We start from the raw sequence: 16,144 nt of genomic DNA, 5'->3' as shown, positions 1-16,144 counted from the left end.
AATGACAATCAGACCCAGAAAGGTGCACACATACCGCTATGGGCGATCAGGTACCAGTGGGAGGCGTTACTAAGGACAGAAATTAGCAGTTTTTCAGGCAATGGGAATAGAGGGAGTTCGGATCGCAGACAGAGGTGGATGTGATACGGGCAGACATGGAAGCTCTATTACCCTGTTGTACCACCTCTAACTTGGATACAAGATGCAATACGGGTGGGCATAGAGGCTCTAATACCCTGTTGTACCGCCTATAGCTTGTGTACAAGATGTGACATGGGTGGGCATAGAGGCTCTTGTACCCTGTTGTACCGCCTCTAACGTGGATACAAGATGTGATACAGGCGGTCATAGAAGCTCTAGTACCCTGTTGTACTGCCTCTAGCTTGGATACAAGATATGATATGGGTGGGCATGGAGGCTCTAGTACCCTGTTATACCATCTCTAGCTTGGATACAAGATGTGATACAGATGGGCATGGATGCTCTAGTATCCTGTTGTCCTGCCTCTAGCTTGGATACAAGATGTAATACGGACGGGCATGGAGGCTCCAGTACCCTGTTGTATAACCTCTGGCTTGGATACAAGATGTGATACAGGTGGGCATGGAGGCTCTAGTACCCTAAACCGAATGAGCCAACAACGGTTTTTATGTCTACATAAATTGGACAAGCAAAACATTCTCGTTTGTCATTCAGTTGTTGGCTTGTGTTTAGACTGAACAATTATCATTCACTTTCGCTCGTTTGAACGATTTTTTGGAGCGTAATCGTTCCTTCTAAAATAACCCATAGATTGTTCATTTGAATTTTTCTTTTACTTTTTTAAAATAAAAAAAATGTCACAAAAACGAGGCTAGCTCAAGACGTTTTTCAGCAGATAGTAAGATTGATCAAAAATATTGTACTTATACTTCTGGTCAGAATGGCCAAGGTGGTGGGCACTTCATCGACCATCCTCTTTTGCATCGTTTCTAACTCTAATCATTTGCATACCTGCTTGAGAAGTAAATAAATGCCAAGTTTTACAGCAAATTGACAACTTCTCCTAGGTGCTTGATGATTTTTGTTTTTATAAAGAGTGTATATCGGGTGTGGGTTGTCATACAGGATCCCTGTTGAGCAGCACATTATACAGAGCCAGAAGCAGAAAGCACCATACACTTTGCAGTAGCCCAATTCTCATTAAATTCAAGGAATTCCATTCTATTTAGTGGCCCACCAATCAACTATTGAAGACCGATCCTGAGAACAAGTCACCAATAGGTCAAGCTGAACAACTCCTTTACTATATCTTTATATCAGTTTCACCTTTTTTCTAGTACGGAGCTTCAAGTCCCCTGCCCTAGTACTAAATGGGTTGTACCAGAATGTACTTTTATCACCTACCACTAGGACAATGATAAATGTCAGATTGGTGGGGGTGTCAGCACTGAGACCCCCACCAATTTCAAGAATGGCGATCCCATTGAAGTGTACTCAGCAGAGCGACTCCATGTGCATCCTCTGCTGCTCACAATTCAAGACACACTAGTGCTCCATTCGCACAATGGTTGGACACCCACCAATCGACAAGCTATCCCCTATCCTAGGGATCACTTGCTTTGATGGAAAAACCACTTTAAATGAAAAGGTTCTTGCCCCCAATAGGGGAATCTCAGGGGCCACACATTGAAATCACTAATAAAAGTAGTAGGCAGTAAACTCCTTCTAGTGGCGACTGCAGGCATTCCTAGTTGAAAGTATAAAAAGTGAGTTCTGGGAAAAAAATTGCACCTGCGAACTTTAGTGTTAGAGGACAGTTTGCTTGCTGTATATGTTGTGTCGTAAAGAACCATACTTAGAATAAATCCACCTGGAATGGATTTGCACATAGATTCCACACTAGATTACAATAGCAGCCCCCTGCTTGAGATTTTAACAAATCATATGCCGCTGAATGTTTCAGTGCGGAAACTGACTTTTTAAACCCGCAGCATGTCTGTTTCTGCTGCGGAACATTACGCCTTTTAATGCAGAGGTATCATAATGAAATATGACTATTACGCATGTGGACTTCACTGCAGATTCACTGCAAAACCTACTGGCAGATTTTTTCACCATGTGTAGGCCCGGCCGTATACTGTACAAGTGGTCCCCGTTCACTGCACCTCTGAGCACGTCCCAACATGATGGCTGATACTGCCTGCAGCTCTTCAACAGTGATACTGTGGATAGTGTTCATGATATTTTCCTTGAATTCCTCCAGGGTATGCAGCTTATTGATGTACAGCTTGTTTGAAAATTTCCCTATAGATAATGCATGTGGACAAGTATGGGAAACATGGTTGCCATAACTTCTTTCTCACAGTTCATGAACTTGTGCCATGGAGATGTGGCATGTTGACATCTTGTTAGAGTAGGTTGGTTGCAAAACTATTCAAATATGTCCAGATAAACCACAGTATTTATAGTTCATTCATAGAAACACTATTCATGTTCCTGAGGGCGCGGTCACACGAGCGTAGGTTCGGCGATCATGACCAGAGCTAGAAAGCGTATTATCGTTTGTTCCTACTTTGCAAACTATCTTTTCGGCCATCGAATATGCGTTGGCGCGTATTTCGGTCGCATATGTTCCGGTTTTTTTTCGGGTTGCCGTTTTTACGCGCCGTAAAATCGCTCGTGCGAACGAATACATTGGAAACCAATGCCTCAGATGGTCACGTTTATATGATTGGGCGCAAAAATGCGCCGTTTATGCGCTCGTGTGAACGCACCTTGACACTGCTCACCAAACACCAATTTTCTGGACGTGCATTGGGCTTTCGTAAATCAGGTGGAGACTTTCCGTAGACCAAAACCTCATATTCTGGGAATTCCCAGGGCTTTGCAAATAAAAAACACACTTTATGCATCATAAAGTAACAGCAATTGGTCCAAAAGTACTCTAGCAATCATAGTCAGCCACTTGTACAGTAATTTACAAGTTTAGGTTCATCAAGCGCTTTCAGTTCATGCACACGGTATTCGGTATGATTACAGGTTCAGAGATTTCAGCACTCGCCGACGCATCATTTATGATACACCAACGTGCTAGGACAGTCTTGGAGTTGATTTTCGAGAGCCATTTGCTATCCACTATTGCATATCAAGGCATGACTTCGACCGTCTGGACTAACAGAGGTTTCAGTTATTTCATGTTTGCGACAGACCCAATTTGGCACCATTTCTGAACCAGGCTCTAAAAACAATGTTTAGTGGGTGGTTATGTAACTTGGTACATCTCGGCGAAGGCCTTTTACGTTTCCTTCATTGATCCACTTCGGCCATACTGTTGTAGGATGAACACCATGGGGCACATCTATGAAAGCTCTCTAAAAGAGATGGTCTTTGTTGTCCATTGCAAGCAAGCAATCACAGCGCAGCATTCAAACTCTTATACTGCCATGGTAAAATGAATGAGCCAGAGTGTGGTGCCAGAATTGGAGGCAGGCTACTTTTCCATGGCCAAACAATACAGTACTCCACTGTCTCAATCAGCACCATATAGTTTGAATAGAATGCAAGTGTAGTGGCCCGAAACACCTATTCCTGGCCCCTCCATAAATGTCATACATGTCAGGTCTTTTGTGTAGATGCACTCTGCAAAATGTCTTGTCTCCTGTTATGTGTATTGCACAGCTGCAGCTAGTGAAGGGTTAATGTCTGCATGTGGCTGGGATATGTCTGTAAAAGTATCAATTTATGTCCTGTCACGTGGTATGCTAGAGACTAAGTATGAGTTATTTGGGTGTAGTGAAGAAGTCCATCACAGGGTTCATCATCTTCAATGGTAGAGAGGAGTGGAGTTCTGGCCAAATGGGGGTTACTTTAACCCTCATGTGGTAAAGAGTGATGGAAGAGGAAGAGAGGTTTCCTGAGTACCCCAGTTCCAGGAACTATTAGGGAGAGTGAGAGAGAGAAAGAGGAGTGAAGAAAGTGGAGACCACCATGCAGAGGTACTTCAACGAGTATCTGTGGAGAGTTTGCCTCTTACCCCTTCGAGGAGCGGTACCATACAGCTAACAAGGACTGTAGGGCCGATATCATCCTGAGTTTTCTCTTTGAGAGAGTGTCCCCTTCCCAGGAGCAGTACCATACAGATAACAAGGACTGTAGGACCGGCCTCATCCTGAGTTCCCTCCATGGCATCCCTTCTCCTGTCTTGCCTGCAGCGGTGTGTTTTACCTGTCCAGTGTTAAAGTTTCAAGTAGAGTTTTGCCAGGCCCTGACTGTTCCCAGGGACTGAGGTACTTAAATACTACATAGTGTCTGGACTCTTATTTTCCACCGGGGTTCATTCCAGTGAGTGAGGAACACATAGTATATAGGCCATCCCTATCCTAGGGGGTCAGGAAGAGGCCTAGTGATACTCAGGCCGAGGTCATGCGTGTCTCTTTGGGGAGGAGTCTGGTAAGCGCCATTGTGACACGTGACAACACTACCCTCCCAGCTCCTCAGCGTGGGCCTCGTGTCCCGAATGTCCATCTCGGTCACTGCACAAGCATGCTCACCTAGACTGTTACTTAATTCAAGGTTTTCTTCACTGTAAACATACAGCGAGGAAGAACAGGAGGCTTGAGCCTCCCAAGAGATGTGGCATATACCACATATCCAGTGGATAGGCGATAATATACATTAAAGCAAGAAACCTACAAGGTGTAAGTGTCGTGGATTTATTTTGGGGTTCACGGCGTAATCAATAGGAATGTTTGTACCCTTCCAGATTTATGTTCAGAGATTGTGCGCACAATGGAAGAGATCACATGGGGACAAGACTGTCAGTGTAGAAAGTCTTCCTGACTGTTTATTAGTAGGCGTAAAGCATCTTTTATAGCATTAGGGGTTAATTGCCCTTTATGGGCAGCAGGAAGCAATAGGTGGTTGGAAATCATCAAAGCATGGGATTGGGTGGTCCAAATATGGTCTTTTTGCATCCGGTCCTGTGTGAGTTGCTGTCATCATGGACGTCCGACATAACGTGTTTTCAGATGAAGAGCCAGCGCCATCTTTTTGAGTTCGATGGAGGGGGTAGGGGCGGGAATGAGCAATGTTTCGTCAAATGACGCCTGAGGGTTATGTGCGGTAAAAAGTGTCCCCTGAGGTTATGAGCGCGTGTTTCTATCAAGCTGCATATTTTGATAACAGTTAGCAGTATGAGATGTGCCAGCACATTCCATTCTGTTCTATTGGCCCACATAGTGAAATAGACATTTCACCTTGTATAGACATAAGGAGACATATATATATATATATATATATATATATATATATATATATATCCTCCAGACTGTTACTTAATTCAAGGTTTTCTTCACTGTAAACATACAGGAAGAGCAGGAGGCTTGAGCCTCCCAAGAGATGTGGCATATACCACATATCCAGTGGATTGGCGATAATGTACATTAAAGCAAGAAACCTACAAGGTGTAAGGAGTGTTAGCAAGCATGTAGAACGTCATGAAATCTTTTTCAATTTAGAGTCTTTTTACACGAGCAGATTCTCGTTTGAACAAGTGATATACAAGCAGATACATCGTTGGCTCATTCAAAACAAGAATCGTTCAGCCTTTCGTATTCGTTGTATAATTGACTAAGAACAACTAAACGAGCGCTGTTTAAACTGAACGAGGCAACGACGGTTTTTATGTCTACATAAAATAGACAAGCGAAAAATTCTGTCATTCGGTCGATGGCTCGTGTTTAGACTGAACAATTATCATTCACTTTCGCTCATTTGAACAATTTCCTTCTAAAAGAACCCTAAGATTGTTAATTTGATTTTTTTTTTACTTTTTTAAATTAAAAATGTCACAAAAACAAAGCTAGCTCAAGACGATCTTCAGCAGATAGAAAGACTGATATTGTCCCGATGTCGTACAAGAGTGAAAATTGGCAGGAGCATTCTTTAGGTCCTAAATAGGAAAAGTAAAGGGGTTAAAACTCGATTATTCAGTGGCAATTGCAAAAGTAAGTTCACCCCTATGTAAAGTAACTTCCTGCTGTTGTACAAGCATGAAATTTGGCACAACAATCTAACTCACCTCTGTGTGTATATACTAAAAGGCTGTAAGTTACATAAGGAAGCAGCCATGGACTGCAGCGATGGAGCATGCCTTTAAGACTAAGAAGGAGCTGCAACCTCTACTCCGGGGGTAAATTTGAATAAAAAAGGAGTATTACCTATATAGGTAAAAAGTGAGGAGAGTGGGAGGGGTGGCACATTATGCAGAGGCACATCAGTAAATGCAGACTGAGGAGAATCTACCGCTCCTCTATGTGTATAATATTTTATTCCTCGGTTCCTCTGAACTAACCATGACTTTGCACTGAAAATTTTCATGCGAACAACAGGTAAACACCTGCATATAATTAACTCAGGTGAAACCGGGTATATCAGCTAGTCTTGTTTAATTGTCATATTTGGAATCCTCATTAGGGTACTTTTACACAGAGCGACTATCGTTCAAAAAAATTATTCAAACGAGTGAAAGTGAATGATAATCGTTCAGTCTAAGCATAGCCAATGACCGAACAAGGAATCGCTTTTCGCTAATTTAATGTAGGCATAAGTGTCACCATTGGCTCATTCCCTCATACAGTGAATGTGAAAGACTGAGGGATTCTAAATGACTTCTCGTTTGAACGAGCCAGCGCTGGAGCATAGGGTCAAAACAGGTTGAACAAGTGAACAAGCTGGGATAACATCACTCGTTCGGTCAAACATTAAATCGGCTCATCTAAAAAGACCCTTGTGGTGCTATTTCACAGTATTTACAGTCACTGTAAAATGTTTTTAGTACTCAAAATCTGTCATATCCAGAATCAAAAAACAGAAATCAACTAAAAATCCATGATCAGGGCAGGGTGTTCAGTTACACTAGTGTGTGTTTACTCTGCCTGTGTTTAAGTGCTCTGATAGCAGAGTCAGCTTGAAAGAAAAAGTTCAAAGTTTGTCATAGAGATAATCTTAGTAAACAGCAACAGAATTCACTTACAGGATTTTGGGGTGTGGGCGCTGTGCTACTTGTGGGCAGAAGCACCTCTTTTTAGGTGAATTTGAGTTATACAAAGTAGGGTCCCATAGGCTTTGCCTCCCAACTGGTTTTACCTGTCATGCAATGACCGCAACTGCAGCTGAGCCTCAAAGTGGATGTTAGTGGGTGGTCACACGAGGGCCACCACTCTATTTAATTTGGACCACCAGAAGACCACAGTCTGCTATCTCCATCAGTCCTATTGAAGCAAGTACAGCAGTGGTGTAGCCACCCTATTCACTTTGGGCCTGAGCCATGGCTTGGGTGTCTTCATGACAGGTAAAACCAGGTGAGAGATAGACGCTTTAAGACCCAGTGATTCTATGTACATAAGATAGAATGGGGTATGGCTCGAGAACCAATCAGAGTGATCTCTTCCTGGAGGCGGGATTTATGAATCCTGTAACCAGGAAGTGATATTCTGTGGGCGAACGAGGAATGCCAGAAGCGTGTCAGGGCTCTGGAGAGCAGCTGGAGGGACCTGGACCAAGCCTGCTAGGTAAGCATAATAAGACATCCCCCAAAAATAAGACCTAGCACCTCTTTTGGGGCAAATATTTATATAAGACAGAGTCTTATTTTCTGGAAACCGCGGTAGACATTAAATAACCAGCATTGTTGTTGATCTGGGTTTGGAGCAAGGTAGGAACTTTTAAATGTTCATTCGGGGATTATATTGACTGCCATAATGGAATTGGGAAGGATTCCCCCCCCCCCCCCCCCAAAGAGCTATGTTGGCTTCTGCTTCATTTTTTTTGCCTTCCTCTGGATCAACAATGGGGGTGTGGGGGGGATAGAAACAGGCTGAACTAGATGGACATTGTCTTCTTTCAACCTAACCTACTATGTTACAGTTTAAACCAATTACAAAAAGCTTCTTGTCCGCATGGGCTGATATTCCTGTTGAATGATTTCCACACCTACTGGAATCTACATCACGATGACTTGCTGTGGTTCTCAAGATCAAAGGAGATCCAAGTTGATGGGGGTCTCTAATAAAGTGGCCATTTAATGTATTTTTCACACCCGGGCGTATATACGTGCCCATGAGAGGCATTAATTCTCAATGCATCCGTTCACACGAGCGAATATATGGTGCATAAATACGCCAGCAGCATGCAATTTAGAACATGTACGCGGCCGGCGTATATACCCTCAGCCAAAAGATAGTTCTGGAACTATGTTTTGGCCAATATACACCAGCGGGTCCTATAGACTCCTATAGGAGCAGGGAAAGAGAAGGGAGGGGGAGACTTTTTTGCAGCGTGCAACACTGCGAAAAGCACACAGGTGCCTCTAAATAGGCACTGGAAGGCATCCCGAGGATTTTGGCAGAGCGAGGGATTTCCGGGGTGCGGCGTATTTTTTTCGCTAAAAACGACGCTCATGGTCATGTGAATGGATGAGTAAACGCAGTCTGTGATTGCAGAAAAATGCCCTTTCAGGCACTTATACGGAGCGGCCGCGAAAACATAAAACTGCCAGCGCCCTTTATGCGCTTGTGTGAAAGAGCCCTAAAACTGAAATGAAATGCCGAATCCATCAGTGATTTACCAGCAATTATCCAAAATAGTTCCTTTGATTGTCTTTGGAGAGATCAATACATTCCAAGTAATTGTCCTCTTATTAAAACAACTTTCTCTTTTCATAATCAATTCACAAAGAATACAATTGCGCTTCCAATAATAAGTGATGCGTGGCAGCTCATTGTCATCGCGGCAGAGGGATAGGTAACAAATTAAAGATCATTATTATCACATTATAATCGAGAACACAAGAGCAGGGCTCCAGAGACGCTTCCTCCAGGCAGACGCAGCAAAGAGCGGAGGACAGGGGAATCCTACATTCATTACCAGTGACACGTCACGTCTTCCCGGGATGTATGGCGTCTCGCTCATTATAAACAACCCGCTGCCACACCAGCGGATGATTTGCACAGTTCATTTGATTCTAATTGCAGCTTTGAGTGGAATGCTGGAAATAAGTATTGGAACTAATTAAGATGGTAAAGATCAGGGGAACCATCCCTGAATTGCATCTGTGACACGGGATACGACAGACGGAGTTGTGGTTGACTACGGTATTTATTAGTTGTACTGCGGAAGTGTTTACTGCTATATAAACACGCATGAGAGGGGTTGTCCGAATTTAATAATGGGCATCCTAATGCACCCTTAAAGGAGTTGTTCGAGTTATGTAAAGGACATGGGTCCCCCATGGTGTAGAATAAGAAAGCAACTCATACTCACCTTTCCCCGCTCGTCCCCCGCTGATGTCATCTTCGCAGGCTGCAGTGAGCCGGTGCCGTCTCCAAACAAGCTGCTGCAGCCAATAACAGCATGCAGCAATAATCGCTGTCATTGGCTGCAGCAGCAGGTTTACGGCACGTCACAGGCAGCCTGTAAACAAACAGCACAGCGGAGACCCAGAGTAGCCATCAGGGAATGCGCAGGGAGAAGTAAGTATAAGCTGCTTTGTTATTTGGCACCACGGGGAACCTGTTGAGCGGCCCTTTACATGAGTCAGACAACCCCTTTAACCCTTTCCAATCCAATTTGTATCCTGGTTTTCTTTGGGGGCTTACTCTTTTTCTGCCGTTTTACAATGGCACTATCTGCTGGCTAAAGCCAGTACTGCATGAGGTGACACATTGGATAGGCTCCGACAGCAGAGAGGCTGGGAATATACAGTAAGAGGACCCCGACAGTCGTCTTCCAACATCGGAGCTATACAGCCTTAAATCATAATGTCTTCAGCGGTCAGACAGTGGATTGGAAAGGGTTAAGGGTGTGTTCACACATAGCGAATTTTGTGTGAATTTACTGCAGTAAAAAAATCAGCACGAAAATCCATATGAGTTAGTGTGAATTTTGACACAGATCCACAGCAGGTTTCACCCCTTCGGTTCAAGTTCTGCGTCAACATCCACACCAAATTGAATATGCTGTGGATCCTTTCATATGCCTTTTTAACGTTCGCCCGTACGCGCTGTAAAATCGTATGAAGAATTGCTGCATTCAAGTACCGATCCTTAGCTGCATATTTTCTGCCATTCACACGGGCCGCTGCTGTGTATTGGAAAAAAAAAAGCACAAGCACGGCAACCCATCAATCGGAAGAAATCCTCGGACTAATGACTAATAATGCTTAAATAGAATCAACGGTCTTCTTTCCCCAGCATTGTATGCAGGTAAACTCCCTCTACCTCCCTTTTTTCCAGCGCAGTCTATGGGAGCTTCTTGAGTATCATGGCAAAAGATAAGGCAAGACATAAGGCCCATGGGTACAGTCACACGCATTGGATTTTGGTGCAGATCAATACCAAATTCCTCAGCATATTTTGTGTTGTGAATTATGGTGCGGTTCTACACCAAAATCTACATAAAAATCTGCACTACTTGGTGCGGATTTTGGTGCATTTTTACCGCGGATCGGCAGTAGACTTCACAGTGTATTAGAAAGTGAGGAAGGTGCAGTAGTGAAGGGGAAGCATCGAGGCAGCAGAAAACACCCTGTACAGAGCGGCGATCCTGGCACATGGCAGGGGGAATGCGGCTTCTTCCGCTATGGATAGACACTGTGGAGAAAGTGGAAGGGGAGAAGTAGAGGAAGCTATTAAGCACTGACAACAGGCTTCTTGTATAGGAAGATGTGCGCCTGTTGGGAGGGCGTGAAGAGGGAGGTCGCCTGAGGTGGCTCTGCTTGGTGATGACGGCCAGGCTGCCTGTGGTGTGGGCAACCTTCAGGAGAGAGAAGAAGGACGTGAGGAGAGAAGGGGTGAAGTCTGTGGCAAAAACTACACCAATGGTTCGGATTCTGATGTGTTTTTTGTTGCGAAAATTGATACGGATTTTCCGCAGCTCAAAATCAACCCAATTCCGCTGTGTGTGAACAGACCCTGCGGGGGAGACACACATAGCCTTTTAAAAAAAAAAAATAATGGAGTGTTTTTGTAGCATTCCTCACAACATTTTTTGGCATAAAAACAGCACGGCTAGAGGTTAGCTGTAGGCCAGTAGGTCAATATGCCACATGTAAAGATGAGCGAGCACCCAAATGCTCGGGTCCTCGTTATTTGAGTCGAGTTTTTTCGGAAAATTCGAGAGCTCTACTCGAGTGACTACAATGGGAGACTCGAGCATTTTTGTATGTGGGACGCCAGGTCCCGAGCTTTTTTTTTTTTAATCTTTGTTCGTGTGGTTCTCTGTCTCTCTCTCAGCCAGCCAGCCAGCCCAAAAATTTGCCAGTGACGCACGCGCTGCGGCGGGGAGGGGCCAAAACAGGCACGTCACGGCGGTGAGGAGCCGAAAACTGGGGCAGGGTCGAACACAGCGTGATGCTCGTTCGAGTAACGAGAACCATCGAGTACACTAATACTCGAACGAGCATCAAGCTCGGCAGAGTATGTTCGCTCAACTCTAGCCACATGCTATACATTTAGCTTGTTTTCACGTGTTTTCCTGTAGGCTGCTCTATAAAAAAAAAGCGCCTAATAACATATATGTAACATAGTAACATAGTATGTAAGGCCGAATGAAGACATTGTCCATCTAGTCCAGCCTGTCTATCCTACTGTGTTGATCCAGAGGAAGACAAAAAACCCCAAGGCCAGAATAAAGGCCAGTATAAAAAAACTCCACTGAAAGCAAAGCTTGTAAAAAAAATACATGAAATTCACAGCACTTTTTTATAATCCAGGAAAAAAAACACTACAAAGCACTCTGTGTGACTCGTTGGAGTTTGGCAAGCGTATCCCATTGTTTTCAATTCTCAGGTAATCAAATAAATTGCCTTACGCTGTTTCACTCATATTTGCATGTAAGCATTGCGTAATACGCAAGCACAAAAAAGAACACAGCATGTTCTATACTGGCACGTATAACGGGCGAGGGCCTATTGTTCCCTATTAATGTGTAATCAATACTGCCAACATACAATTTTGCGTATGGGCGGTGTATATACGTGCCATTGCAAAGAGATAGCACAGGAAATTTTATTTAAAAAAACAACTAGACTGCACATCACAGCGTGCGTGAGATACACTGTCATGCGCAGTACAATATCACTGCCATACGTGCGATAGGCCAGCTCACTGCTGACTCCATAGTAACAAAGTCCTGTGTGACTCACGCAGGGTTTTACGCATAACGCTGTTCGATCCCGATAATATGGACTAACCACAAAGTTAAAATAAGCTTGTGTGAAAGTGGCATAAATGGTGCTGATTTTTACCTGGAAAGTATCCGGATTTTTACGCAATGGAAAATCAGCACCATTTTCCGCTTCATGTAGAATGTACCTTTAGGGCTTATTTTAAGGTAAATAGACGTGCCAATTTAGTCGAGACAGTCCCGCTTTGGGACCCCATATCTGGCTTTTTGCTGGGACTCTGGTGGGACAGCCATTTGGTGACCATCAAAGTGATTACCAGCCAGGGTGCTGCGGCTCCCCAGCTGCTAATCACTCACTGGCGCTACTACGGGATGCACCCACTGACGGTAGTGTGTGCATCCGGGATCTTCCTCCCTTCCTTCCTTGACCTCTCCTTTTTAGTTCCGCAGAAGAGGAGAGGGGAGGAGGCGCTGCTGCGGATGCACACACTTCCACCTGCAGCACAGAGAAGAGAAGCAGCGGGACACTGAAGACCAGGAAGAGGTGAGTATATGGGGGTGGCTCTGTTACTACTGGGGCTACTGTGAGGGGGAATTGTTACTACTAGGGTTGATGTAGGAGACACTATTTGTAATAGTGTTCCCTATATCAGCCCCAGTAGTAATAGTTTTACTACTGAGGCCACTGTAGGGGTCACTATTACTACTGAGGCCACTATGGGGGGTCACTATTACTACCCAGGACCACTATGAGGGTTACTATTACTACTAGGGCAACTCTGGGGGTTACTATAACTACTAAGGCTACTGTGGAGGTCAGGATTACTACTGGGGCCACTGTGGGGATCACTATTACTATTGAGGCTACTGTGGGGGTCAGCATTAATCCTGAGGTCACTGTGGGGGACACTATTACTACTGAGGCTACTGTGGGGGACACTATTACTACTGAGGCTACTATGGGGGACACTATTACTACTAAGGCTATTTTGGGGGTCACCATTAGGCCTCATGTCCATGGGCGGGTCAGATTCCACATACAGGAGCCCGCAGCAGAATCCGATCCTGCCCGCAGCCGAGGACCCTGCTGACCTGTCCGAGTCTTCTTTTTTCTGTACTGCGGATGTGTGTGGAAGTGCCAGCTGGCACACATGCGCAGTACATTTTTCTTTTTAAAACTCCTGCTTTCCTACGGAATCCATGGATTCAATGAAAGCTGTCCGTGCGGGAACAGCACTAAAATTGGGATTGTTGATCCGGGTCTTGGAGTCAGTTAGGAACTTTTAAAACATTGATCCAGGAATTATTCTGACTGCCATTATGGAGTCAGGAAGGATTTTCCCCCCAAAATAGGCTAATTGGCTTCTTCCTCATTGTTTTTTTTTTGCCTTCCTGTGGATCAGCAAACAGGCTGGAAACAGGCTGGACTAGATGGACACTGTTTCCCTTCAGACTAACATACTATGTTAAAAGTGAGCATGCTGCGATTTGTTTTCTGCATGCGGAATCCGGAAAACAAATCTGCATGTCTAAATTCAACTGCGAATGCCCGTGGTTCCCTATGGGCGGCTTGAACTGCAATTTAAATCCACCCGTGGACATTGAGCCTTACTACTGAGGCCACTGTGGGGGACACTATTACTACTGATGCTACTGTGTGGGTCACTATTACTACTGAGGCCACTGTGGATGTCAGCATTACTAATGACGCCACTGTGGGGGTCAGTATTACTATTGAGGCCGCTGTGTGGGTCAGTATTACTACTAGGGCTACTGTGGGGGTCATTATTACTACTCAGGCCACTGTTGGGGCTAGCATTACTACTGAGGCCACCATGTGGGTCAGCATTACTAATGAGGCCACTGTAGGGGTCACTAATACTACTGAGGCTGCTGTGGGGGTCACTATTACTACTGAGGCCACTGTGGGGTGCACTATTACTACTGGTGCCACTGTGGGGGTCAGCATTACTACTAAGGCTGCTGTGTGGGTCAGTATAACTACTGAGGCCACTGTGGGGGTCACTATTACTACTGGGGCCACTGTGGGGGGTCCCTATTACCATTAAAGCAACCGAGAGTGGTCACTATTACTGAAGCAACTGTGGGGGCTACTATTACTACTGGGGTGGATATAGAGGGAGGCGCTAATTTTACTGTGACTACTGTGGGGGGCACTATTACTACTGGGGACTATATAGGGGAGACGGTTACTACTGAGGCCACTCTGCACATGGCAGCATACCTCAAGCTGACTTAGGGTATGTTTACACGCAATAGAAATGCTGCGGAATGTCCACAGCAGAAATTTCTGCTGCAAATTCTGCAGCATTTTTGCATCCAAAAAATATTATACCATTTGTGCGGATTTCTGACTGAAAATCAGACACGTATCCGCAGCTGATTTCATACTATGCGGCGCTCCCCTCACGTCCTCTGAAGGCTTTCCGTTGTGAGCGTTTCCCGGCTTCCAGTTCCCAGCAGCCTGGTCAGGTGCAGTGCCGCTGGTCAAGTGCTGCTGGTCAGGTGATGCTGGTCAGCTGAGTCCACTACAGGCCGCTGGAAACTACAGGCCAGGGACCGCTGACAGCAGGAAGCCTTCGGAGGAGGTGAGGGGGAGTGCCGCATAGTATGAAATCAGCTGTGGATATGTGGCTGATTTCCAGTCAAAATCTGCACCCATGGTAGAGATTTTAACAGCTTTTTGGATGCAGAAATGCTTCAGAATTTTCCCCCTGGCTTTTTTTAAACAGCCCAGTACTTTTTATAATGATGGAGGTAAAATCATATGTTGTGCTGCATAAACGATGAACGATGAGTTTAACTATGACAGTGCAGTGTAAATAGCATCCGTTCAGTACTGAACATCCACTCTGTTAACTGAATAGAGAGGGGCGGGGGGACTAGAACTGAAATCTCCTCCTGCCGCCCCGCTGTGAGCATGTATGTGTCAGGCATCCTTTAAATGGAGCTTTACTTAAGGCGCATTTACACACACAGATATCTTTCAAAAGATTGAAAGATCAGCGATCGTTTGGCATAAAATACTAATAGGCACTAATTGCTATTAGTACTTTATTAGCTTAATTTGCATGTAAATCAGCTTCTGGCAACTGTTACAGAACTCAGCAGGAGTTCTGAGTTCTGTAATTAGCTCTATTGATCAGCCACGGGGTCCCCATGGAGAATTCAGCACCATGGACAGCAGACACAGTGTGCGGTCCTGCTTATTAGCTGTTCTGCAGAACAAGGGTTTTCAAGCAGAACTGAACGGTGAAAGATGGACAATTTAGACACAACGATTTGCTCAAAAGATGGCTTTTGAGCGAATTTTGAGCGATAATTGTTGTCTCTAAATGGACCTTTACACCCAAGACTCTCAGGCACAACTCGCATCAGACCAGCAGACGGACACAAATCCGTGTGTTGTCAGAACAGCGGGGACAGTGGACATTACATGTCCTACTCTCGTCTGTGATACAGAGGAATATAGCGCATGCTGCAATTTCTTGCATGGACCGCGGATCTGTGAAGATAAATTGCGTGTCTGAAAAAGCCCCTTGAAGTCAGTAGGTGTGTCGGCGTGCAAACACTGTCTATACATGGACTAAAAACCCCAAAAGGTTAGTGTGAATAAGCCCAAAGGGCTCCTTCACACTGGCGATTTCGAGAGAATCATGGCAAATTGCAATTGCATTGAGGCGATCTTATTGCAAGTGTGAAGGCCCCCTAAGGCCAGTTTCACACGGGTGATAAAATCACGTGATTTTCGTGTGATGTGAAATCGCATGAAAACGCAGAGTTATGAGACACGCTTTACAATGGTTTCCTTCCCATTTGTGGTGTTTTTACGCCTGTGATGTTGCGATTAAAAAAAAAGTCCAATCTTTCAGAATTTTGCGATTTTTTGTATCACTCATGTTTCCCTATGGAGCCTCCTTTTTATTTCATCGCAACGCACGAACTTGCGATTTTCGTG

This window comes from Eleutherodactylus coqui, chromosome 3 (genome assembly GCF_035609145.1).
Source record: "Eleutherodactylus coqui strain aEleCoq1 chromosome 3, aEleCoq1.hap1, whole genome shotgun sequence".
Lineage (NCBI taxonomy): Eukaryota > Metazoa > Chordata > Amphibia > Anura > Eleutherodactylidae > Eleutherodactylus > Eleutherodactylus coqui.
Note: the sequence above shows the minus strand (reverse complement) of the source record.